Source organism: Sabethes cyaneus, chromosome 3, assembly GCF_943734655.1.
Source record: "Sabethes cyaneus chromosome 3, idSabCyanKW18_F2, whole genome shotgun sequence".
NCBI classification, from domain to species: Eukaryota; Metazoa; Arthropoda; class Insecta; order Diptera; family Culicidae; genus Sabethes; species Sabethes cyaneus.
Window position 1 is genome coordinate 16,845,905 of NC_071355.1, and position 27,508 is coordinate 16,873,412.

General features: G+C 38.6%; 1 protein-coding gene across 1 annotated transcript in view; it reads left to right on the forward strand.

Annotated features, from left to right (window-relative positions):
- The window catches only part of LOC128739314 (adipokinetic hormone/corazonin-related peptide receptor variant I-like), a 121,184-nt gene that overhangs the window by 42,779 nt on the left and 50,897 nt on the right, over positions 1-27,508 (forward strand). The window lies entirely within an intron of this gene.

Below are 27,508 nucleotides of genomic sequence, written 5' to 3' on the forward strand. Positions count from 1 at the left end.
TAGTGGGGTAAAAGTGCGAATCAGCACTTGATCAAAAGAAAGAAGAATTTATTTTGCAAAACACTATTACCGCAGATGATTTATAGTTGAATGTGAAGATATTGAGTTACTGCATTACTATAAAATATATTCTGTTGTTGTCCTTTTTAATATCTCACGAAAATTGATGACAACTTCAAGCATCGCACTTATGCCCCACCCTGCTCTGTATCTGTACGTAATGCTGATTTTCACCTTTTTTATACATATGAAAATGCTAGCTGGGAAATTTGCTTGACTTGAATTTGCTATAATTCCGTTCAGTCGTGTACATAATTCCATGCACTTAACTACTATCGTAATTATGGGATTACCTACGAATGGCCGAAACACAAATGACCGAATCACGAATGGCCGAAACACAAATGGCCAAAATAACGAATGGCATAATATATCAAATGGCCAAATCACAAAAGGCCGAATCACGAATGGCCGAATCATAAATGGCCGAAACACGAATGGCCGAATGTCATATTCGACCGAAAATATTCATAGCCTTCAACCTGCGCAAACGATGGGTACATGCTGTCCTTACTCGCTGCCGCTCGATCGGACTTAACTAAGGGATAATCCCTAATAGACAGTAAACCTAGGAAAATGCTTGCGCCTAAATAGAGGTGATACTGTAGGGAGGATCTTCCAGATGGTCCCTTATGTTTATGTTGGCAATGTTTTTATGGCAAACGACGTTAGTCTAAGCAACATTGTGCGAAATGAATTTATGTTAAATGGGCGACCACAATCCTCATTCTTTTGTGAAAGATCGCTGATTAGCTCAAATGCGTATTCATAGAAAAGACCAGTGATTGATTTGTTTTAGACCAGTGATGGCCAAACTGGCCAAAGGTGGCCCTTTGAGACGATTCGTGCGGCCCGCGGACTGATTTGAAAGATGGTGGACTTAGGAGAAATTTGTTGATGACATAGGAGTCCCTCAGTTTAATCGTTATGCCTCGCGCATGTTCTGAATGCTTTGCGGTTTCAATATCATGGTGATTCCTAGAAAAAGGTTTTTGTTGTCACCTATTTTGCATTTTGTTATGTTCAGGAATGGCTAGAGATTACTGCGGCCCGTGGCATTCATGGGCGATCTGATTTGGCCTGTACCATGCATATGCCTGGGCATCACTGTTTTAGACTATTACCTTTGTTATTTACCTTTGTTTAGGAATTGGTTTCCGTGCTTCTTTTAGGCTTTACAAGAGCTCTTTTATATTTTTAAATCTTTTCTCCCTTCTGTTAGACTTCTTTTATGCTTTTGGGTCATTCCACGTCAAGTGACCGTACAAACCGTAGATCGTAGACCGTAGAAAAAGTACAAACTTGTAATTGACCTTCTCCGATTTGTAGTTTATAATGAGAAAAACTAAAAAGTTGCCGACATTGTTAAAAAAAACTCTATTATCTGTGGTATACAAGCTTTCACGATAACACAAAATGTTTTTACAATGCATAGAGACACACTGCTTCAATGAAATGTATTTTTACTATTGATTATTTATGAAAAATCGTTGATTTTTGTTTTTTCAAATCGCTATAACTCTGGATCGGCAAAGAATATCTCGTGGTTTTGAGTGATTCTTATGTAGAAAAACCTGAATTAATCCACCTAGCGGCGTGACCTAGCCTTTCTACTGCCACAATAATCATTATTTAATTTCTCAGGAACATCTATAATTAACTTGACTATATTTTTAAATATCCGTTCCGTATTCCTCAAAATCCTTATTTGCCAGTAAAATTCACAACGTATTGCGTAGAATAATTATATTTTCTTTCCTTGGGTGCGTAAATACTTGTAAGCGTCATTTATGTAATTTGATGAACACCTTATTTAGTTTTATAATCGGTCGGCCTTAACTTTCGGGTTTCAGAGCCACATACGAAACTTGTTTTGAACTGACAATATGAAATATGTGTTCATAGCAGATTTTTTTTTGATATTTTGATATTACATAATACCATGCGTTCAAAAGTTAGCATCTTTGAAAAACAAGAGTTCAGAAAAATTATTATTATACTTCGCTTTTGAAGAAAAAGGATATCTACAACAAAATGATTAATCTCAAAATTTTACTATTAGTTTGCTTGGCTTCAATTGTGCAATATATCTGAATTAGAAAAAATAACTGAATAGAGCATTAGATATGAAAAAGAGAAATTGAACTTTTTCTTAGATGGCGCTCCTTCAGATAATTATTTTTGCATGAAAATCAAAACCTGAGCTTCTTTTCAATGTACTTTCATAAAAAGATAGTCATTAGCTTGATCGCATCGTTTTTACAATGCTAGAGAGTTAGGAAAACAAGATCAGGTCGAAAAATATTGCAAAAACTGCGCCATAAACATGCTTGAGAATGAGAAATATGATCGATATGATTTCCAGTGCTTGTCATTTTTGATTTATTTATTAAAACATGATACATGACATAAGACATCTGTCCTTTAAAATGTCACTAACGAAAACAAATCTTACAAAGTTACTACCGTGCAACGTTTACTTCCTATTTTTCATATAACATTTCTAAGCTCTAGTATCTATGAATTGAAAAGAGCATATATTGATGCGCAAAATTTGTTTGAAATTTGTATAAATTTACTTGGAAAAATCAACTCACTAGTATTTTGATCCTATACACCACTACACTTATATACTTAAATTAACTGCTTTTCTCCGCTTTTTGCTTTTCGTGTACAATTGTGAGTAACAGCAAGTGAAGAAAATGACAATTGAAATCTAAAATCAAAGAAAAGAAAACAATTTGCAATTGAATCCCGCTATTTAATATTTATTTGCGACAGATACGTAGTTCGCCTACGACGTGCAGGCTTCATCAGTGTCTTATTTCAAAGCGTATACGTATCTGTCGCGAATAAATATCAAATAGTGGAATTTAGTCGGAAAAAGTTTTTTTCTTTTCTTTTATTTCAGAGTTCGTATTCCACTAAGAGGCTTCAAAAACTTCTGACTTTTGACATGTTTCTCACTTTTCTTGAATTTCATTGCAAATTGTCATCACATACACATACATACATACATACATACATACATACATACATACATACATACATACATACATACATACATACATACATACATACATACATACATACATACATAGATACATACATACATACATCGCACCCATTGAATACAATCAACATTTGATTGATACGTTTTGATTTCACACGTTTTAACGGTTTAATATAAGGTGCTTAAGTGTTAAAGTTTGAATAACTTTTGAATGAACCGTCCGATTTTCAATAACTCGGTTTCGTTTGATAGATCTCAGCAGTAATTTTCAAATAATAATAAAATGTGTGATGTTTTTCATTGAATTAATTCTTAAATGTTACAAAAATATGTTTTAAATACTACTTTTTCACATTTCTTTATGTAAATTTCAAAATACAAGTCCAATCATCATGAAATTTGAAAGTTAAGGGTTTGTAAGGCTTTTCTTTCATATGCAATCAATTTTGTTCAAATCGGTTAAGGGATCTATGAGATAATGAAGTCCCATAATTTTCGTATTTTTATACATAACTTTTGAACTAAAAGTCCGATCAGTATGAAATTCAATAGCGACCAATGGGACACCTAGACCTTTCATTTGACACTAAGAACATTAAAATCGGTCCAGCCATCTCCAAGAAAAGTGAGTGAGATTAAAAGCGTTACGTACACACACACACACACACACACACACACACACACACACACACACACACACACACACACACACACACACACACACACACACACACACACACACACACACACACACACACACACACACACACACACACACACACACACACACACACACACACACACACACACACACACACACACACACACACACACACACACACACACACACACACACACACACACACACACACACACACACACACACACACACACACACACACACACACACACACACACACACACACACACACACACACACACACACACACACACACACACACACACACACACACACACACACCACACACACACACACACACACACACACACACACACACACACACACACACACACACACACACACACACACACACACACACATACATACACACACACAGAAAATGCTCAGTTTTCGAAACTGAGTCGAATGGTATATAACATTCGGCCCGCAGGACCTTCTTTCCAAGTTTTCCAAGTGATTTCTATACCTTTATACTATATATTTATATAGTAGAAAGGCAAAACCTGAGGAATACGATGGAGTTGGAATTTTTAAAAACAAATTGTACTCATTGAGAGATAAATGCAAATTTAGTTTTAAAATCGAATTTAAAAATATTTGGCAGTCCTGTCCCTAAAAATTAAAATTTTTTTCTTTGGGCAACTTTCATGATTTCATGAATCATGATAAAATTGTGTTTCTAAACCTAGTGTTTTCAGAGTAGCAAGCGAAAGAAGAAAAGAGGATTTGACGAAAACGTGTCTGTTCGTTAAAAATGGAGGAACTTCCATTAATCGAGGGAACGTCCAATCGGCACCAAACGTAGGATTTTTTCTTGCTGACCTGAAACGAACAATCTGACAAAATTTGGTTCGAATCCGAGAATGTCGATTACATGGCGGAATGCGATTACATTTTTATTTCGCAACTAAACCAAAGTCGACAGCATTAAAACGAGGTACAGTACAATTCATATTCATGCCAAATTAGGATAAATTTCATAGTTTTGTCAATGTCTGAGCACGCTAGTGCTTATCGGGAATCAATCTGAAACAAAGAGCCCATCTTATTTCTTCAGGTTCAGTAATATTGGTTTAAAGATTTTGGCTTACGAATAGAATAACGATTAACGGTGTTGTTCAGGAAAATGCCTAATCTTATGGGAGTTATTGAGTGATAATTACTTAATAACATCTTTGTGGGTCACCTCACTACAAACCCAGATGTAGAATTGAACATTAAAGTATGCTAACATTAGTAACGACAAAAGTTTGATGAAAGTTCCTGCTAAGTAGTGAAGTCTGATGTGTGCTTTGAGCTGTTCTTTTTAGCAATCTAGCTATGTCAATAAAGTTTTCTGCCTTTCCACCGAAAGCGAGCAATTAATCTCTTTGATGCTGATAAAACTCAACAGTTTCGAAGAAAAAGATATTAGAAAATTTCCACAAACTTCATTCCGTTTGTGATTTTGGCGATCACATTCCTTTATGTCATTTGATGTTCGACACCGGATAGCGGCAAAATTTGTGTAGGCGAAATCATGGAAGAGAAATGACATTAAACTTTTGGCACATCACGGTGCTGCTGTTGTGTTGGAAAAAGAAAGCCACAAATGTCTACCTGGGGAGTTCCAAGGTAGCTTTAAATAGAATGTTGAACACAAATTATTAACTTTGGAATTGCGACCTATTTTATCACATTAATTCCATCAACAAAGATGTCAAAGAAATAAAACTCTCGTTAAATTCTTCTTCATCTATGGTTCTCAATTCATTAGACAACAAAATCCGTTGAATGTAACTGGCTTGTCAACGAAATTAATTCAAGGTACCAGTCAAAAGCTTCAATTATCGTTAAAACTTTTAAGTGTTATTCATAAGCGCAATAATAATAGTCATTTTCCACAGCTGCCTTCCATCCATTCTGTAGCAATAATTCCGTTCCGAGAAAATTTTGCTACGACCGGTCGGTCGGTTCGGTAATGAATTCAATTTCAATTGAAGCCCATTTTACGCAAGGCCACATTTGAAAATATTGAATCCAAGCGAACAGGAAACACGGCCCAGTCCGGATTTCGCAGGAAACCGTAATGTTATCATTGTTACGGACGGCACATTCGTCGCCGTCGCCGTCGTCGTCGCAACTTGCTGATTCATTGTGTGGCATTTTATGTGACATATAAAACGTTTGAAAGCTACTCTGTGATATTTCAGTACACATTCGTATTGCGCACACATAAAATTCCATTTAAAATGCAATACCGCAGACACGTACGAATTTTAATTTTGGTTAACTATACGCGTGGGAATTTGCCAAACCGACGTTGAAGGAGTATTTGACATACGTACATATATTCGCTTCGATATTGCGATAGCGGGAAATCAACACGTCCGATTGCTATACTAGCAAATATTTCAATTGGAAACAAATGACTCAGATTAACAATTCAGCTACTCCGCAAAATTGTCGTTATTCAACATTAGCAAATTGGTTGCAAAACAAATTTTTGAATGACGTAGTTTATGAAATTGCAACGTAAAGCAAATTATTTTATTCATTAGATAATTGTTCGTAATTGCTGTTGCGTAAAATGTTGTCAAAAGTTTTGTACTGATTGCAATGCGATTTGATATACATGTTTCACCAGTGGAAAGTTTTCAAATTACAAATAAATTGCTTCACTCCGACACTCCGATGTTATGTGTACTTTCGCATTAGACCAACGAATAACAATTTTAGGTACACCTACATGTATGGTAAAGGGAAAGTTTTTGTTCAGTTGGGAAAACGTCGTCTGCAAAATTTTAGTCGACTTTCACATTGACATAATGACATCTGTTCAGAGTTCGTCGGTGTGATAAACTGTGTTTTTAAATAAATATTTTAAGTGTCATGGGTTTTCCAGCGAAATGTTTAATAGAATAGACCCAGGTAGCCTGTAATGCTGTCGTGTAAAATTACCATATTAGTGGCCCATCGCTGTAGGGCAGAGATATGCAATAGTTAAGGGTATGCACTGGAGCAGCTGGACAACGAGCCACGAAATGAGGTAAATATTATCGAGATGAACGTGATCTAATTACAGACAATATTGAGGGAAATGAGCAGTCATTAATTTTTCGTCGGAAAGCCCAATTACGAAAGCTGTTTTTGAACCTAAAACAAGGCCTATGTAATAGACCAAACCCCGTGTTTTTAGTCTTGACCTTGAAATGCACTCAAGCATATATTCATATTTTTAACGTAGGACTACGTCTTTGTTTACTGTACTAGGACTGGGTAGCACTTTGTAAAAACGAAAATAGAAGTGTAACGTTTGAATGAAAGATTTCAAATGGTAATAACTACTAAACTACCGAACGGATCTGAACCATTTATATGTCGTTGGATAAATAAAATGACCAGCAGTTTTATGGAGGGGGTAAGAGAGCAATTTTATGGAGTATGTAAGAGGATGTGTAATCTCTATGTCTCAATTCAAAGCTACCATTGCATTCAATGAAGAATTGAATCTGAATATTTAGCTCTTCTCTTTTAACCATTCACTTAAACAATGGCACTTACAAATTTTTTATAAACATACATATGCCAGAAATGCAGTTTACGTTAGTCTTTGATCTAATGATCTGATATAGTCCTAACGTTACCCATTCGTACAACCCTTAGGGCTGTATACTTTGTAGTTTTTTTTTGAAACGGTGGTTCTACAATTGATGAAGGGACGGTAGAGGAAAGTAATGAAGAATTTTTGAATGGTCGGGAAAGAGTGGAAAGATGAGGTTATTGCTAGCTATGCTTAATAAGTTGTCGTTCGTTGTGAGTCCAATGCTGAAAGGTGCATGGTCTATTTCATAGGAACGGAGCCTTTCCCTAAAAACCCGCGCTGGGAATCGCAGCAAACACACTGACAGACAAACAGCGTCACACGCAGTACCTTATAAGTCACAAGGGCCAAGTGAGCAAGAGTGCTGAGAGAGACGTAAGAAAGAGTGATAAAGACGAGAAAGCGAAAAAGAGAATAGAAAGAGTTGAGAGAGAGGCTGGAAGGAGTGAAAGAGAATAAATACGTTTTTGTTTTCTTGTTGAACTGTTTTACTATGGTTTTCATCTCCACCACTGAAGTTTTTCTTCGATAACCGTCAAACAGGGTAACATACAACAACGCAATGTTGGTAAAATTTATTGTATTTTTTATCTGTTACTTCAATGCCACTAAATCATTTGTTTCGGCCACAAGCACTTCAAATAAAAGAAACCTCACATACACTTAATAAGGATAATATTAATAAGAACAAGTATTTAAATGGGGTAACCTGCAACATATAAAAAAACTGTGTTCCGTTAACTTCACGAGACAAGTTAGCATTTAACTAGTTGAGCCCGAATCTTACGATCCGGAAAATATAAATGTCTGTCAAGAAAACTGCGGATACCTTCCATTTGCCAGTGTTTGCGAGGATGTTTAATCTTTGTATTAGTTCTTTGAGCTTTATACTAAATTTGTTTACATGACGGCAAGCAAAGGTCTTACGATTACCTTACGATTCGGTCTTACGATTACGATAATATAGCTCTAAGATGTTGTACATAACATGTACAGAGTCATAGTCGGAAACTGAAACAAATAGTTTTTATGGTCGTATTGAATTTTATTTAACTGAATAAAAACTTCTGGCTGTTTGCAACATTTATGTAGTCTGATTAGAGTAAAATGTTGCTTAGAAAATTATTGATCGTTTGCTATCTCATTACCTCATTTATTAAAATTTTGCGACTTGGTCCGGTCTGATTTAACACCGACCATATGATATCGCGACAAGCAATCGAGTTGAGCAGGTGAGTCGAGCAGTCGAGTCAAGCAATCGAGTCAAGCAGTTGGGTCGAGCATTCGAGTCGAACAGTCAAGTCGAGCAGTCAAATCGTGCTGTTCAGTCAAGCAGTCCTGTCGAACAGTTGAGTCGAGCAGTCGAGTCGAGCAGTTGAATCGAGTGGTCGAATCGAGTAGTCAAGTCGAGCAGTTGAATCGAGCAGTCCAGTCGAGCAGTTTTATCGGGCAGTTAAGTCGAGTAGTCCAGTCGAGCAGTTGAATCGAGTAGTCTAGTCGAGCGCTTGAGTCGAGCAGTCGAATTGAATGGTCTAGTCAAGCAGTCGGGATAAGCGGTTAAGTCGAACAGTTGAGTTGAGCAGTTTATTCGAGCAGTCGAGTCGAGCAATTGAGTCGAGTAGTCCAGTCGAGCGGTTTATTCGAGCAGTTGAGTCGAGTAGTCCAGTTGAGCAGCTGAGACGAGCAGTCGAGTCGAGTAGTCCAGTCGAGCAGTTGAACCGAGCAGTTAAGTCAAGATGTCGAATCAAACAGAAGTCAAGGAGTTGAGTCGAGCAGTTAAATCAAGCTGGTCAGTCAAGCAGTCCAGCCGAGCAGTTGAGCCGAGCAGTCGAATTGGCCTTCGAGTCGATCAGTTTAATCGAGCAGTCCAGTCGAGCAGTTTAATCGAGATGTTAAGTCGAGTAGTCCAGTCGAGCAGTTGAATCGAGTAGTATAGTCGAGCAGTTGAGTTGAGCAGTCGGGTCAAGTACTTCAGTCGAGCAGTTAAGTCGAGCTGTCGAATCAAACAGTTAAGTCAAGCAGTTGAGTCGAGCAGTCGGATTGAGTGGCTAAGTCGAGCAGTCTAGTCGAGCTGTCAGTTGAGTCGAGCAATCAAATCAAGTAGTCTAGTCGAGTAGTTGAATCGAGCAATCGGGTTGAGCAGTAGAGTCGAGCAGCCGATTCGAATAGTCCAATCGAGTAGTTGAGTCAAGCAGTTCATTCGAGCAGTCGAGTCGAGCAGTTGAGTCGAGTAGTTCAGTCGAGCAGTGGAATCAAGCAGTTGAATCGAGCAGTTGAGTCGAGCGTCGAATCGAACAGTTGAGTCGAGTAATGTAGTCGAGCAGATATATCATGCTTGAAGGAAAAGTGCTTTATATGCACCAAGGTGAGTTAAAATAGGTGATCTAGTTTTCACAGTTTGTAGAACAGAAGTGCGCGGAACGATTGTTTAGCAACCATCGACGTTGTTTATACATTCAACAGTTTCCGCTTTGAAAATTTCGGTGATCGTCAAGGGTAACCCAGCGGGGGTGAAAAACAAATTTGAACATCAGAAAACCTCTCTTGACTAACCTTGATATGCACGAGGCACGACACATTCTTCACGAAAACCCAAATCTAAACCGCTGGATATAACAAATTTTATGTAAACAAACCACCCGATGCTGTCATTTGACCGCAAAATAACGTCATCATCATGTGATCTATTCTAACCGTAGACCAAATCATCATAGCGTCAATTGACGGATACTGGCGCCCTTGTTTACTGTTTGGAAAATTTTCCTATTCATGCATTTTTAACATTTTGCTGGCATAATGGCCTTTTTAATTTAGTCATATTGCTGTTTTAACAACAAACTTGTCGTTTAAATAACTGAGTCTTTGCTGGATTCTGTCGTCTGTTATGTAAACAAGGGCGCCAGTATCTGCCAAATCGTGCTTTTCAAATTTGGTGAAACAAAACGCTAATCTAACCACATTTTAGCAATCTCTATCAGCAGAGCGCACTTTCCTTGTCGCTGCTACAAACTTTTGTATGCTTAGAGAGCGCTTAAGTTAAACTTCAGGCATTATTGCGATGAAATATAAAAAAAAACGTGCATTACTACGTATATGCCGATCTAGTAGATAAACTTTACATACAAAATTGTCAATATATAGCGCTTGCATGTAAACGCCATCTGTAATTAATTAATAATGGACTGAGGAGCTGGAATTTTAACCGGGCAGTTGACATCTGTAAATTGTTGCATCAAAAATACTGTCCTTTTTCTTTTTTGGGCCTAAGCAAATCCTGCCGTGGATAAGAGAGTGTTCGTGAGGTGCTCGAACCAGCTGTAGTTGTTTTAGAAGTTGTATTTAGAAGATACTTACTATGAAAACATTAGGTCAGAGTCACAGGCTTGGTTTTCGGTACAGACGGTAAGCTTGTTATATAAATAGATATGGGTCATGGGTGTCATTCCACGCCAAGTATCCAAGACCCGTGTAATCGACCTTCTCGAACCAAAAGTGGTCAGATTGTTCGTTTTGGGTCAATACGCCTAATACTATCCCTGGGAGACCTCCCCCCCCCCCAGTTTTATCAGCAAAAGCCTTGTTTTTGTCAAGTCCGCTTATTTTCTTTTGCTTATATCTCCGGGAATATTAAGCTTAGAAACACCCTTTTTTTACATTTCCGAAGGAAATTGCCCAAAAAATTCGACAATATATTATTGTTTAGCTGCAATGCTGCTAAATATTTTTTAATTTGATTTGTAAACAAAATTTCCATTTTGCTCTTAACGAATACAATTTGATCTCAAAAAACCCAACTCCATCGTAATCTCCAAATTTTTTTAACATAAGAATCACAAAATCACTTATCGTCACGAGGTATTCTTTACCGATTCGGAGATACAGCGTTTGGAAACAAGCAACCCCCAATTTCTCATGTAAAACCCAGCGCAAAATTACTTTTTCATGAAGCAGTGAGTCTCTATGTAATGTCAAAATGCTTTGCCTTATTTTGAAAGCATGTACACAGTATATAATAAAATTTCCTTTGACAGCATTGCCAGCTTTTCAGTTTAAATTTTGACATTCCGAGAAGGTCGATTACAAGTTTGTACTTTTTCTCGGTCATCTGACGTGGAATGACCTATATAGAAGACTAGCTGACCCGACAAACTTCGTATTGCCACAAATTAACCTGTGTTGTACATAAATCATGAATCTCGGATGATCTTTGTCACAATCTCGAGTTTTGCAAGCCCCCCAGTGGGCGGCGCTTCCGACGGCGGGTCACCGGCAACACTCGCGACCGTCTCGTCCTGAATGATCTAGTGTTACTATAGACAGTTTTTGTGGTCTTGTATTGACTAATGTTTTATGGAAGAGTCTCGAATTTCTCGAGTTCGATTAGTTTTTGAGTTTCGCAAAAATTTCTGTTTTATTTGTATGAAAGTCCATATCCCCCTACCACAGGGGTGAGAGGTCTCTAACTATCGTAAAATAAATTCAAGACTCCAAAAACACCCACATGCCAAATATGGTTCCATTTGCTTGATTAGTTCTAGAATTATGAGGAAATTTGTATATCATTTGTGTAGAAGCACCCCCTCTTAAAGTTGGGAGGGGTCCTAATTCACCATAGAAAATATTTTTGCCTCCAGAAACCTCCACATGCCAAATTTAGTTCTATTTGCTTGATTAGTTTTCGAGTTATGAGGAAATTTGTATGGAAGCCCCCCCTTTTAAAGAGGAGAGGAGTTATAATTCCCCTTATAAAGAGGGAAGGGGTCTCAATTTACCATAGAATAAATTCTTGTCACCAAGAACACCCACATGCCAAATTTTGTTCTATTTGCTTGATTAGTTGTCGAGTTATGCAGAAATTTGTGTTTCATTTGTATGGGAGCCCCCCCTCTTAGTGGGGGAGGGGTTTCTAACCATCACTAAACCCTTTCCTGGCCCCAAAAAACCTCTACATGCATATTTTCATGCCGATTGGTTCAGTAGTTTTCGATTCTATAAGGAACATACAGACAGACAGACAGAAATCCTTCTTTATAGATATAGAAGATAATAGATAATTTGCTGTTAAAATCTAGTTTTACTGCATTTCAATAGCTTTTCAGCCACAAACTTTTTCACAGTGGCTTTTTATTAACAACGGGGGAAGCCGTTGTAGCTTAACTCAGACAATAGTACAAACTTTTATTGTTAGTTTTGTTTTGTATCAACTAAAGTGATATATATATAATAGTACAAACTTCCAAACCAACTAGCAAAGAAATTATGAAGCGGATCGAAAACAAGTGCGAAGATACCTTTCCCGACTCCAGGACACGCTAGAATTTTAACTCATCTGGTGCAGCCCACATGAGAGGCGTGTGGGAAAGATTAGTGCGTTCAGTGAAGGCAGTGTTGACTGTGTTCGACGCTGGGCGAACGAACACGGATGAAGTACTCCTGATGGTGCTGGCTGAAGCTGAAGATCTGATCAATTCGCGTCCACTGACCTACGTCGCTTTTGAACCGGGATCAGAAAAACCGTTGACACCTAACCACTTCGTACGGGACAGCGAATTCAGAATACTACATTCGACCAACTATCGAGACTGAAGCTTTAAGAGACCGTTACAAGCAATCGCAGCTACTAGCAGATCGATTGTGGTCTCGCTGGATGGTTGAGCACTTACCTTCGATCAATCGGAGAACCAAGTGGCTTTCCGACCATCAACATATGGTGATTTACTCTATTACATTTATTTTTAGATTAAATTCTTTGAGCCCCTGGAGATAACCTACCGTTAACGAAAAGCCATAGTTTGATTCGAAACCAATTTTGAAAAGTTCGGTAACTACAATTTTTACCTGTTGACACTTTGTTGACTCTGTCTACACGTGAAATAATACAATATTCAATCAGCTTTCAATCTGAATCACCTACCAATAGCCGTTGCAGGGTGAAAGGAAAAGTCTCTTGATATGAAAACAATCCAGCGTATCATTTGGGAAAAAAAATGTCTGGTGCTAGTTTTTATACACGGGTGTCTATTTCAGTTGCCGTGGTCTTATACACTTAAGCCCCAAACACAATGCATACGGATTCTACTACGTTGCGGAAATTTGACAGTTTTTACATGGGTTTTCTGTCAAATTTCCGCAGCGTAGTAAAATTCGTATGCATTGTGTCTGGGCCTTTAGTCCACGCTGACTGAACACTACGAGCGGTATTTGTTAGTGATTCAGAGGGAATTCATATCACAATCTTTGCTCCTTAAAACAGGTAATCTGGTAGAAGTAAAATGTAACAAACGAATTAACAAGCGAATTAAATTTTTCATGCTGTAGCTTGAGAAATTATTAAACGTTTACTGTCATTAACACTTTTTTTTGATTTTGCGACTTGGTTCAGTCTGACTGAACACTGACTAAATATAGAAATTTCTCGTCACTACACTACATTATGATTTAAAAACTGCTCCAATAAATACGTATTTGTTTACCCCAAAATAACCATGACTACGACGCTTGCTGAGATTGAATATAATGTCGGCCGCAACTGCTTCGTTAAGCCATAGTGGTAAAAAAAGTAGTATGGTGAACGGCAGCGGTAAAAGGTAAATATTGGTTTTCCACAATTTTCCTGCTTTTCCCTGGATTTTCATTATTTTTTGATGCACAAACACGACACAGATCAAGGCTAAACAAGCAAAAAAAAATCATTTAATTTCGTCAATCCGTTCTCGCGTTTATTCGTGGGCGTGACACAAACATTATTTAAATTTAACGGGTGGCAACTAAAATTTGGGAATTTTTTCACGGCCCCTATACTCAACAACAAACGAGCTCAGAGAGAAATGAGAGTATGTTAGTTCTCTCTCCTCTTTTTGTCAATATTTTTTGTTTTGTTTATGCTTACCCAGTTTTGCTTATAATGACGTCGAAACAAGAAGCATGTCGGGAGCGCGTTGTAAGCTTCTACGAACTGTCACAGAAATATCGGAAAAAGACATATGGTACAACATTTAAAAAGCGTTTATTTGGCTTCGATTGTTTACCATATCCTAAGATGCCCAACAACAATTCGCAAGCAAGGTAGTGGAAGACCAGTCCAAATTATGGACGCAGAAGGACATCGTTCTCTTTCTCGTGCCTTCAACAACAAGCCCTCTGGTTTGGCTATCAATTACGTTGTGCACCAGACGAATGTTTGGGAAAATTTTGATTCCGTTTCTACAAATGCAGATGGACAATACGTGGTTTGGCCCGATAGAGCGTCATTGTATTACGCAAAAAAAACACAATGGGATTCGATTCCATTTGTACCTAAAAACCATGACCCGACAAACCTATCTCAATGCGCCCAATCGAAGATTTTGTTCGGGATTTTGAGTGCCTTGGTATACAAAATTAACTGGAGAGCCACTAATTGCAAACAGTTGATTGGTGGAATCAAGAAATGCATTCGCAAAATTGACATGAGGACCGTACAACGCTCCTGTTCCGACATCAAACGGAAGCTTCGCCAAACAGCCAATTACGGACCATTTTCAAATGTACGCCAATTTTCTATCAACAATGGATAATGTATCTTTAATTTCGGTAAATCAGATCTTGTCCACGGATCTTTGCCTTTTTTTGACAGCTTGAGAAAAAATTCCAAAATTTTAGTTGCCACCCGTTATTATACAGATGCGAAAAGAAAATGTTTTCGTGAAGAATGAAACATTGAATGAACTGGAAATATGCTTGGAAAAAACTCTTGTTCTGTATTCTGACGGTTTTTAAATTTTGTTCGAGCTAAAAAACCGCGAAATAAAAATGCAGTCTAAATGTGTAGAGTACGAAGAATAGGGCGAAAAAAAACTTGACAGGTATAATTCCGCGGACGGTGGTGTAATTGGAAACATACTTGACCGGCAAATGAGAATTGTGGATCTAAATCCTATCTGCCCATTGTTCGTTTTTCGCGGTCTGTATGTCGTATTTTCCAGTTTATTCAATTCTCATAAAAACTACAAGGTATACAGCCCTAAGGGTTGTACGAAAGGGTGACGTAGGATTGTGTCATATAATACTCATTACATTGATAACATGTTTTAATCGATGAAGTATAACTTTATGTCTGATCATTAGATCAAAGACTAATGCAAACTGCATTTATGGCATATGCATATTTGAGTATCTGTGTATCATTGTTTGAGTGTTTATTTGTAAAAGAAGAGCGAAATATTCTGATTTAATTCTTCATTGAATCAATCGTGGTTTTGAAAAAAAAACCGTTTGAAATTGTTTGGTAGCCCTGAAAAAAACTATGTTTGAGCTGATAGCACTTCTTAAAAATCAGTACTATAATTACTGTTGTCAATATATAGATGGATGTCGCTATTCGGTCCTTTAGACTCTAGGACAGCGGTTCCCAACCTTTTTTTGGTTCGCGTACCCCCTGGCGGATTTCCCTATACTATTCTGCAGCGAACTAAAGTTTTGGCGAACCCCTGGGGGTTCGCGAACCCCCATTTGGGAACCGCTGCTCTAGGATGATGGTTGCCCGCTAATACAGGAGTGATAGGAAATACCAAATCACTGTAAAGTAGAAATGGATTAGTTTTATCAAAATACTGACCGTCCGTCAGTGCGATCGTGCGATAAATGAGCAGACGGCGAACCTAGTGTGCTATTTTATAGTCACTGGCACTGCCGCTGCTACTTGTAAGCTAGTGTAGGTGTTGGGGAAAACCAGATCGGCTGCTGCTGCTGCTCAAATGATTATCCGACGCTGAATAAGTAAGAATTTTCCATATTTACCATGGTACAACGCAAAATGGAACGTTAACCATTTAGAAAGTGTAGAAAAATCTTTCCATTCTTCAATTACTATAGTTCTTATAAGAACTGTTTAAGACCACAATGGCCTGCTGCTGAATTTGCTGCTGCCCGTCAGTCGATCCGTTTCCATTTGCGTTCAGTGTTGGTTTGCGATAATTGCCATTGAAACTGCCGCCAAAATGCCATCGGGTGGGTATGCCTCGAATTGCCATTAATTGCCGCAAAAGTCCTTGGATTTGCATCGAATTGCCGGTGCTGCCGCCAAAATGCCATCGTTTTTACCTCCAATTGCTGTCGGTGTTGCCGCCAAATGCCGTTGGTTTCGCCACCAATAGCTGTCGATGATAAATACTGACTGTCCGTCAGTGCGATCGTGCGATAAATGAGCAGGCGGCGAACCAAGTGTACCATTTTATAATTACTGGCACTACCGCTGCTACTTGTAAGCTAGTGTAGGTGGTGGAGGATACCATATCGGCTGCTGCTGCTTAAATGATTGTCCGACACTGATTGAGCAAGCTATCGAACAATTTCGCATGTCTGCGATGGGGATAGTGCATCGTAAAGTGCATCGTGTGGGATTCACGTTGACCATTGCCCGCTGATTCCGCTTGTCTTCGGGGTCGGTGTTGCCGTCAATAGCCATCGATGTTGCCAATTGGATTGGAAAAGGGGTGTGGCTTACAAAGTGGTCTCAAAGGTTATCATTTGGATCCAAATCCTTTGGTGTATCTAATTGTCGTCCGTGCCTGTGAAGCTAGGCGATCACATGGGAAATGTATGGGAAAATTCGACCTTAAAACTTTACACACATTTTCACTATTTAGCGTATAAAAAATTATTATTAATATGTTACTATAAAATTGCTGGACATTTTATCTATCCAACGACATATTAACTGTTATGTTTCGTTCAGTAGTATTGTAGCTATTAGCGTTTGAAATATTTCATTCAAACGTTACACTTCTATTTTTCGTTTTTACAAAGTGCTACCCGGTCCCAGTATAGTAAACAAAGACGTAGTCCTATGTGAAAAATTTAAACTTTTTTTGATTAACTTATACCAAAATTTTTTCCTTCTGAAATCTGTAATTTGAGCTTGCCAAACAGTGCAAAATTGCTTGCTTATGAAGATTCTCATCTATCTAGCTCCCTTTTGGCAGATGAGTTCTACATTGAATTTTCCCATAAACATCCTTACTGATGGCGTATAGATTTCCGCATGTAGGCACGTTTTGGTCTTGGCCCGGGTTTTGATGGCATTTTCGTATCTATAATATAAAATCGTATAGGATATTATAACAGTTTGACAAGCTAAAATATTTGTTTGACGACGAGCAAGCCAAAAAGGTGACGTCAAGTAAAATTTCAACAGAAAATTGAGCTCCGGTTTGGCACGGGATGGAGTTTGCTGAGTGATTTATGATCTTTTATTCTAACGTTTATGATTATTAAGCTGGAAGTGACTAAACTAATGGGTACCGGCTGATTAAGTATATCCTTCACCGCTCGCTCTCGCTGTTCGGTCGTTTGCCTTCTGGCTGGCCTTCACTTTACTGCTGAAATTGGCTTCGTTTCCAGTCCGGATTGGAAATTTTCCAAGAACCGGAACATAACTGATGGTATATGTCGGTTCGCAAGCTAATAGTTGCTGGCGCAGTGCAGCTTCAAAGCTGACATTTTAAAGGAAACGGTAAAAGGACCGACCGTTCGTCGGCATAATTGAGCTACTAGCCATCGCAGCGCAGCACAGCCGTACGGATATAGCACTGTCAACTTTAGCGGAATCAAATGGCGTTCAATAAATTTCGTTCGTGTAAACTGCATGTCGTTTGGAACGGTAGGTATAGCAAATCGTTCTCGGTTCGAGAAAAGGTAATCCTTGTTGATATGGGTTTTGTGGTTTTGTTGAAAACCACGAATTTCGTGCAGCGTTTCAATTGAAATTGGTTGAATAATTGACAATTTGTGGATCGGAGAAAATGCCAATACTACGTCAGAAGGGTTTCTGATCAGAATACACATCTCGTTTTATTAGCATAGTTATTGGGTAGACAAATCGGAATGTGAATTCATATCCATTTTTAGCAAATCACAGCAACAGCAGCAGCTCAGATGGAGGAGAGCATATTATCAGATTATTTCAGTTCACTTTTAATTAAATACTGAGTCCGGGACACGTGCGCCAGGTCCGTGGGCGATTTAATTCTAAAATAATTAGAATGGGATTCAAAAGCAGAGAATCTCATGTCAAATGTATCTAAATTTCGAATCGATGGATTTCTATCAGCCGAACGAAAGCTTCAGCGTCAATCGGTGTTGGGAATGCTGTAGCTGAAGATTTTATCGAATTTTCTGCAACCCAGAATGATAAATCTTCATCATCAAAGCAAATTTCAGTTCTCGGTGAATTTAATTTCATTAATTGCTGATTCAAATTTTCTACTATTCATTCATCCGGATACTCACAGCATGCATCCATTATTCACACGCACGGCCAAGCAAGCATAAGATTGCTGAGCCATGGTCAATTAGCTTACTATTAGGTACGGGACTTACGCTTGCAACCAGACGGAAGTGCATATAATTGTCGGTAGAACTAATTCGTAGATTTGAAAACAAAACCAGTTTTCCGCATTTGGTCGGCTGCATTAATTTTGTCGAAATGTGAGAAACACTGAACTCTGTTGTCCGCCGGTTAATGCAGTAGAAAATCCTTTTACCTAGTAGAAGAGTATTCGACTGTGGAACGTACTTCCGCTTCAGTCGGTCTTTGTCGAATTTCAACGATAAGCTTTTTATACCATCGAAAATTTTGGGTGCAACGTTCCAAAGCAGGGTTGATATCTTCGTTCATCTTCGTGGGTGTAAAAGGGCTTGTTTACTGCAAGATGTCAAACTTTTGCTGCTCCACGTGTGGGTTGTTCCATATACGCACAGGTTATTTTGCATATCACCACCTACACCAATTTAATCGATACTATAAAAATTGCTAGAATTTTATTCCACGAAAAAATCTATCTTTAGACGTAGCAGCTTGCTGTTAACTTGCTTAACAGCAATTTTGTTCTGAAATTTTAGTTTCGTGCATAAACTTTCAGCTTCAGAAGCTGGCTTTGATCTGCCGGGGGGAAATAATTTTGTAATTTTATCAGCTGCTGTGCAAAGCATGTTCAGGTTTATGCTTTAGTGAAGGCAAACTTTGCCTTATCTTGCCATAGCGTAGAGGCTAGGCTTTTCAACAGCTGTACAGATACAGCTAGTCGGAAAGGTGTGGTTATTTACCATCAATTAAATGATGGTAAATTTGTTTACACATGATAGCATCGAGCAATTGAACAGAAGCTGTGATAGCTATCACTATAATTGAATGTTACCCGAGAAGTATTTATGTTTCTTTCGGAATGAACGTTAAGTGGTGTTGAACAAAGCAACACCATTGCTCTGCAATCGGCTGAGAAGAATCCACTTTCCTCTTTAGAAATATTTTGCTCGAAAACTGAAAAACTGGTCGGAAAATGTATTGAAGCCTAAATTTTGAAACTATCTTGTGTGAAGAATTTGCTGCTACAACGTCGAACTGCAGCACAGAAAGCAAACACGGAATGCACCGAATTGGAAGAGAATTTTTCTTCGAATGAGTTTAGTCAAATACTTAGCCGAAGATTTTCACTTTTGTTGGTACTTTATTGCTTCACTAGAAAATTGCTTTTGATACCTTATTATACACCTTGAAACAATTTGCAAACAATTGCCATAAAAGTTGGGATAAAAGCCGATTTAGTCATACATTTCATACTCAAGCGAACGAAATCCTGAAGATGGCTCTTCCTGACGAAACTGGGACAGAGTTTGTGGCAGAGAATAATCCTTTTAGTTGATCGCCCAGATGGTACAGTAGTTGCGATTACCAACGCTTACATTGTTCAAATCCACGGCAACTCCACCCTTCGTTTTTACTCGACACTATGAAGCATACAATTTATTGGTTGTTGGTTAGATGTACGTGGTGAAATCGATTGAATGTCCATTTGCCCAATATCATTTTTTTTTCTTTGAGAAAATACAAGTTTCCGGGTCTTTCGGCATTGTGGATGATTCGATTCGTAAGCTAAGGCTAAGAGGAACTTTGACATCACGTAACTGCTGTTTTTATCTTTCCAGTAATGCGGAAGTCTAGCCTTCCTTCTAGTCTGCCAAGTAAATTTTTCTTCACACGCCTTATTGTGTCTTTCTGGGCCCGCAGGGCTTTCTGCCTCGAGATTTTGTCGAGGCTTGTCTAATTCTTGTTCATTTACACTTAATATATTACTCTTCTTCTATGTCACACCTTTCAGTACACAGTCACAGTCACAGTCGCCGTTAACAATCAGTGATGGCCTATACATATTTGTTCCTGCCATACTGAATGCGGTGAAACGGAAACAATGATGCGATTTAAATGGATCAACCATTTTATTTGCCAAATATCCAAATAAACTAACAGCTTAAACCAGTAAAACTAATTCATAATCAAGTACCATCATACTGAATGAAGCCTTCTTTTCCGACAATGATCGTACAAAAACACTTTATTTACCAATACGTATCAAACCATTTCATTAATATATTTTCTTACCGCTCCATATCTTTTCATTTATCTATGGTCGTTCCGAACCATAATACTTCAACAATGTTCGTACCGAATTATTTGACTTATCTATGGTCGTACTGAATAATTTCCTCCATCTTCGGTGGTACCGAACTTTATACTTCACTAGTTGAACCCGAATCCGCCCGATCCGGAAAATATAAATGTCTCTTCAGAAAACTGCGGATACATTCCATTGTATTAGTTCTTTGAGTGCTTATATTGCATAATATAGCTCTAAGATATTGTACATAAAAGAGTCTTAGCCGGAAACTGAAACAAATAGTTTTTGTGCTCGCATTGGATTTTTTTTAATTGAATAAAAACATTATCTCCACCGTGGTGATTCTATAGGTGGGCAAAATTCATACGGTCGGTGTTAAGTCAGGCAGAACCAAGTGACAAAATTCTGACTTCGAGAAAAACATATTCAAAGTTTGCTGCTCTGAATCGTTTATAGCTTTCAATCGTTCGAAATCATCTTATATCTCTGGCTGTTTGCAACATTTATGTAGTCTGATAAGTAAAATGTTGCTTAGAAAATTCTTGATCGTTTGCTGTCATTAACTCATTTTTTTTTTAAATTTCGGTCTTGGTTCGGTCCAATTTAACACCGACCATATGATATTGCGACAAGCAGGCTATCGAGTTGAGCAGGCGAGTCGAGCATGCGAATCAAGCAGTCGAGTCAAGCAGTTATCGAGCAGTCTAGTCGAGCAGTTAAATCCAGCTGTTCAGTCAAGTAGTCCAGTCAAGCAGTTCAGTCGAACAGTTGAATCGAGCAGTCTAGTTGAGCAGTTGAATCGAGCAGTTGAGTCGAGTAGTGGAATCAAACAGTTTAGTCGAGCAGCCGGGTCAAGTGGTTCAGTCGAGCAGCTAAGTTTCGCAGTGAAATCTAGCAGTTGAGTCGAGCAGTCGAGTCGAATTGGGCAGTAGATTCGAGCAGTTCAGTCGAGTAGTCTAGTCGAGCAGTTGGATCGAGCAATCGAGCAGTTGAAGCATACAGCAGTTGAATTGAGCAGTCGATTCGTATAGTCCAATCGAGTAGTTAAATCAAGCAGTTGAGTCGAGCAGTCGACTAGAACAGTTAACTCAAACAGTTGAGTTGAGCAGTTAGGTCGAGTGTTTAAGTCGAACAGTTGAGTCGAGCAGTTGAATCGTGCAGTCTAGTCGAGTAGTTGAATCCAGCAGTCCAGTCGAACAGTTTAATCGAACGGTTGAGCCGAGCAATCTAATCATACAGTTTAGTCAAACAGTCTAGTCGAGCAGTCGGGTCAAGTGGTTCAATCAAGAAGTTAAATTTCGTCGTCGACAGTCGAGTAATCCACTCGACCAGTAGAATCAATCAGTTGAGTCGAGCAGTTTAGTCAAGCAGTTGAGATCGAGTGGCTAAGTCGAGCAGATGAATCAAGCTGTCCAGTCGTTAAATAATCGAGCTGTTAGGTCGAGCAGTTAAATCCAGTTGTCTAGTCGAGCAGTGGAATCGAGCAATCGACTTGAGCAGTTGAGTCGAGCAGCCGATTCGAATAGTCCAATCGTGTTGTTTAGCCCAGCAGTCGAGCAGTTGAATCGAGTAGTGCAGTCTAGCAGTTGAATCAAGCAGTTAAGTCAAGCAGTTGAATCGAGCAGCCAAGTCGAGTGTTTAAGTCGAGCAGTGAAATCAAGCTGTCCAGCCAAGCAGTCCAGTCGAACTGCCAAGTCGAGCAGTCGATTCGAACAGTCCGGTCGAGCAGTTCAATCGTGCAGCTAAGTCAAGCAGTCGAATCGAGCAGTTAAGTCGAGTAGTACACTCGAGCAGCCTAATCGACCTGTCCAGTCGAGCAGTCCAGCAGTCGGCCAGTGAGGTGACTGAAAATAGAACTCATTGCTATGAAAACATGACGTCCTGTCAGGGGCCTGTTTTTAATTTCCGATAAGCCTCTTATGACGTCCTGTCAGAGATCTGGTTTTGGCTACAGACAAGCCTCTTATATAAATAGATTGAACAATGATCGTATCGTATCGTTTTACTTATCAATGGTCGTACCGAACCATATACTTTATTCAACAATAAACATACCGAGACATTTCATTTGAAATGAAACATTCAATTCTGTGTGAAACAGAATCATCTTATTCACCATTGATTGTATCGAAATATTTCATGCATCTGTGGTCGTACCGAACCATATACCTTATTGAACAATGATCATACCGAATTATTTTACTTATCAATGGTCGTACCCAACCATTTAATTCATCTTTGGTCGTACCGAACCATACACTTCATTCACAATGATTGTACGGGGAAGTCCTCTATGACCGGACAGCCTTTTTGGCCTAGGATTTCTCAAAAACAAAGATTGATAAAAATATTCGGAAAGCATGGTTTGCTCTATGGCCGGACACCAACTTCCCCCTACCGAATCATCGCAGCTTATTGCCATACAGAAATATTTTGATTACCATGGGTGGGTGACTGGGTCGTACGGAACCATCTCTTTTAATTTAGCTATGGTCGCATCGAACCTTTCCATTTATATTCTGAGTTCGGAGCATTTGAGTTTTCTTTTATCAGTTATGTTGGCCATGTGGACCAAGTCTTTCATCGAAAGGATCGTGAAAATGAAAGTAAGCAAGGTAATAAACAAGTATTACAAAAAAGCCGTCCAGTTAGTTCCGAGGTACGATGCTGGTCTGACAAGCCAGTCGCCGTATGTTCTCGGTTAGGTGGTGCTGCTAGATAGAGTCAGTAGGATTTTTGCACTAACCCCGTAACTGTCCTATACTCTAATAGCCCAGCCCGATTCTGGAAAATAGCTGCGACGAAGGTCCTTATACGTGCCAATCGTCCCGACGTTGTGATCTACGACAAAAGGAGGAAGCACGTTACCTTCATATACATCGCTGTACCACTGGGTCGCAATGTCCAGTCAACATACTCGGCCAAAATAACGAAATACCACGACTTGACCGAGGAGTTAAAGCAGAAGTGGCACCTTGAGGGCGTACGTATAGTTTCAGTGGTCATCTTAGCCACTGGAGTAGTGCCCTGCGTCTACAACGTTCCCTGGAAGAGCTGAAACTGCAAAGAAATTTGGACAATATTCAAAAAGCGGTGGTTCTAGGAACCTGTAATATAACGAGGAGGTTCCTGAATCATCACAAATAAACACAACTGGAGCAGACGTTAATAAAAAAACAAGGTGAATGAGAACCACAGAGCCCAACCCCTCTTGGCATAAAGAAGCCCGAGGGTAGTTGAAAGTTTCCAGCATTTTTGCTGAGAAGTGCCAAAACTTTATAATATTTATTATAGTAATTACTATATATAGTTTCCTTGTGTCTGACTGTAACGCTAGATCCAAGCAAGCTGTTGAATAAAAAATTTTCTAGAGTGCAACACGAGTTGTGAAGGTAACAATGATTTCAGTCAGTGGGTGGGTGGGTGAAATAGGCAATTTGATGGGCTGCGGACATAATGCGATACTGAATTTAACAAGTCCTGCGCTTGAATAAAATCATTTGATTTTAAAACAAATGTTTGAAGCAAACATCAACCGTTTGAGATTGATGGAGTAAGCGTGAGATTTGGCACGTGGTAAAAAGAATAGCCTACGAGCCATAAATGATTATCAGAAGCTGCCAAAGTAGCGCATACTCAATATAAAGCGCGAAAACGCATATCCCGCTGAGTATTTTTATTCCTACATTGGTACCATGGTAGTTAAAACCCTTTCCGAGTCAGGTGTGGGATGATATCTGAATCACACAGAAATAATGTAACGTGTTTTCTTAAACAGTCTAATGTTTTATCAAAGACACATTCATAGTTTGATGATAAAAAACAGCCAGAATTAATCAAAATATGGTTTATGTGGAATTTGTTGTCCCATTATTTTGACGTTAAGTTGATTTACGAACGTGAACTGAAATATCTCAATATAAAGTAACATAAATATTGAACTCCACAAATTCAGGTTCTTTAAAAATTTAGTAGAAGTAGCTTTAGACATTTTCTGTAGAGTATTTTATTTAAAGTATTTCAAAAGTATTCTAATTTTTTCAAAGGACTCGGTTGCAGAAAAGCCGTCGAAATCTCCAATGTCCAAAGATTTGGTATTGCATTGGTTCGATTTCAAACAAATAGCTAATCTGAGAGTTTGTTCGGTTTACTAAAACGAAGGATGTCTGCCCGGTATAATGCAATTAATGTTTTCTGCAATCACGCTTTTGGCGACACCGAATTTAAATTTTGTCTCGGTTCTAAAATTGAGTACTTCTAAAAACGGTTCGGTACGGTTCTAAAATTGAGCACTCGATCAGCACGTTCTTTACAATTGGTAGATTTTTGCCCTTTTATCTAAGCCCCGTTTGCTTCGTTTGTAGATAACACATGTTTTAATTAATGGAAGGTTGCCAATTTTAAACCTGTTTCACTAATAAATTTTACGTGCTATAGAATTGTAAGCCATATTACATTTTCAAAGGTTTTGGTATCGTGGCTAGCCACGACGGGTCAACCTAGTAATATTATAATAATTTAATAATAATAATATTTTCTACAGTTGATTTCCCGATCTTACTCGGGCCCCTTTGTCTCCCAGTACATCTCTTATTGTAACGAAAATTCTCATAATGCAAGTTTCTGTTATCGGGATTTTCATAGAGCAATCCGATACATAATTAGCTACGTAACAGAAGGGGCAGCGGACTAGGCAGTAGCCGACGGGAGGGGGGACAAGGAACGGGAGTATGAATGTTTATTTCGCCATAACTCCGGAACGTCTGGACGGTTTGTCATGAAAAGTCGTATGTTAAACACATGTTTTTTGACATAAAGAATCAGTGCAGGGGAGTTGACAAAAGCGGGAGACGCAAGGGGAGAGAAAAGTTCAAATGGGTAAAGGCGTACGTTTCTCTTGAATTTGAAATGATAGCAGTTGTACAAGTTGCTGGGTTTCTGAAAGGGGGAGTAGAGTGGTTATTAACAAGGGGGAGATTCAAAGTCGTAAAAAAGGGTTTAAAAGGGAGGAACTTTCAATGCGAAGTGTCCGAACCCCGTGTAATAGACTTTCTCGGATTTGAATCCAAATTTCATTGAATTGTTTGTTTCAAGTCAGCAAGTAAAAACCCTTAGTTTGGTGTTGGTTGAACCCTTGTCTCGTTTAATGGGAACACCTCCTTTTTTAAAGAAAAGACCCATTTTGTCAAACCCTTTTAACTTCTTTTGCTTACATCTCTGGAAATATTAGCAAAGACAAGCGCCCGAGGATTACGAAAAAATATTAATTTTTGACGGCAAATACGATTTAGAAAACTCAAAAACTCCAACTTCATTGTGTGCCACATTATGTTTACATAAGTAATTTAAAAAAATTCTTTGGTTGATAGGCTAAATCGCATCGCTAGGTGGATTAATTAAGATTTTTTTTCTTGTTTGTCAATTCATTGCTTTTGAGCGTCAAAAGTTCTGCATTTTTTGTTATTCTAGAGTTATGGTCCGATATTCGATGTTCCTAAACTTCAAATATTTAAATCTCTGAAACCATGCGTGGCACCGTACCGTGGGTTTAAACCCATATCTAGGTGAACATAAGTAATTACGCTAAAACCGTTAGTCCTAGGTATATAGTAGGTTCGGAATAAATTTTGTCACTTTTGGGGCAGTTTTGTTACTTTTGTCCACCTAGATTTGGGTTTCATCCCACGGTGTAAGTAAATTTCCTCACCTATCTAGGAAAAATATTACCTGGAAAAAAGTTTTTCGTAAAATACTGGAAAACACTAAAGAAATTTTGGAAAAACTAATCCTGAAAAATTAAAAAATATTTTTAAGAAACTTTTTCAAGAAATAAACTTATGTTTAACACAAAACGCGAGGTATAACATAAGTTTATTTTTAATTTTATAATTTTATTTTTTAACAGAAAGTAGACGAATATTTCTAACCGGAAAACGAATAATTAGAACTAATAACTCTTTTCCAGAAGTTGCCCGTTTTATAAGAAAACAACAAAGCACCAAATGCCTCCATTGCTTTAAAGCAACTTTATTTCATTAAACAATGTGTATGGAAAACACATTTTAAACAATTTTAAAATGAACACAAGACAGGACACGTACACAAAATTAAACTATGGTTAAAATTAGTCCCGTCCTGCCGGTGGCAAAATAAATCGGTCCTGGGCCAAACAAGATTTAGTCGGTCGATTAGATTTTCCGGCCGGGAACCGAGACAGCTCGAACAAGTGGCACATTTGGTCTTATTTGGAAGTTTTAACCCCGGCCCGCCACCGGCGGCGGCGGCGGGTGATTATCATAATGCTAAGAAAACGTGTCAACCAACGGTAAGAAGAACAGACAGCCTGCGACAGATGGCGGACACTCGCCCGGAGTTGATTAAACTTAGCTCACCGTTCGTTGATGTGATAAATTATCACATCTCCTCCTACGAACTTGAGCCTCGAATTTCGAGCTCCGGTCGACATGAATAGCGGACGGCAGACGTTCGTTGGTGCCGTTGTATTATTGATTAATTATTCTCATAGGCGAACGCGGCTGTGACCGGATCTTTCGGTGAAGTTTATGGTCTCGTAATTCTCGTCAGACAACATGCTCCAGTAATTACTAGAGTGGTACAATAAATAGTTTCATGAGTATTTACTGGAATTCTCAGGGTTGAATGGTATCCGGTTGGTTATTTCTTAGACACAGCGGAAAACCAAATAAGTAGCAAAG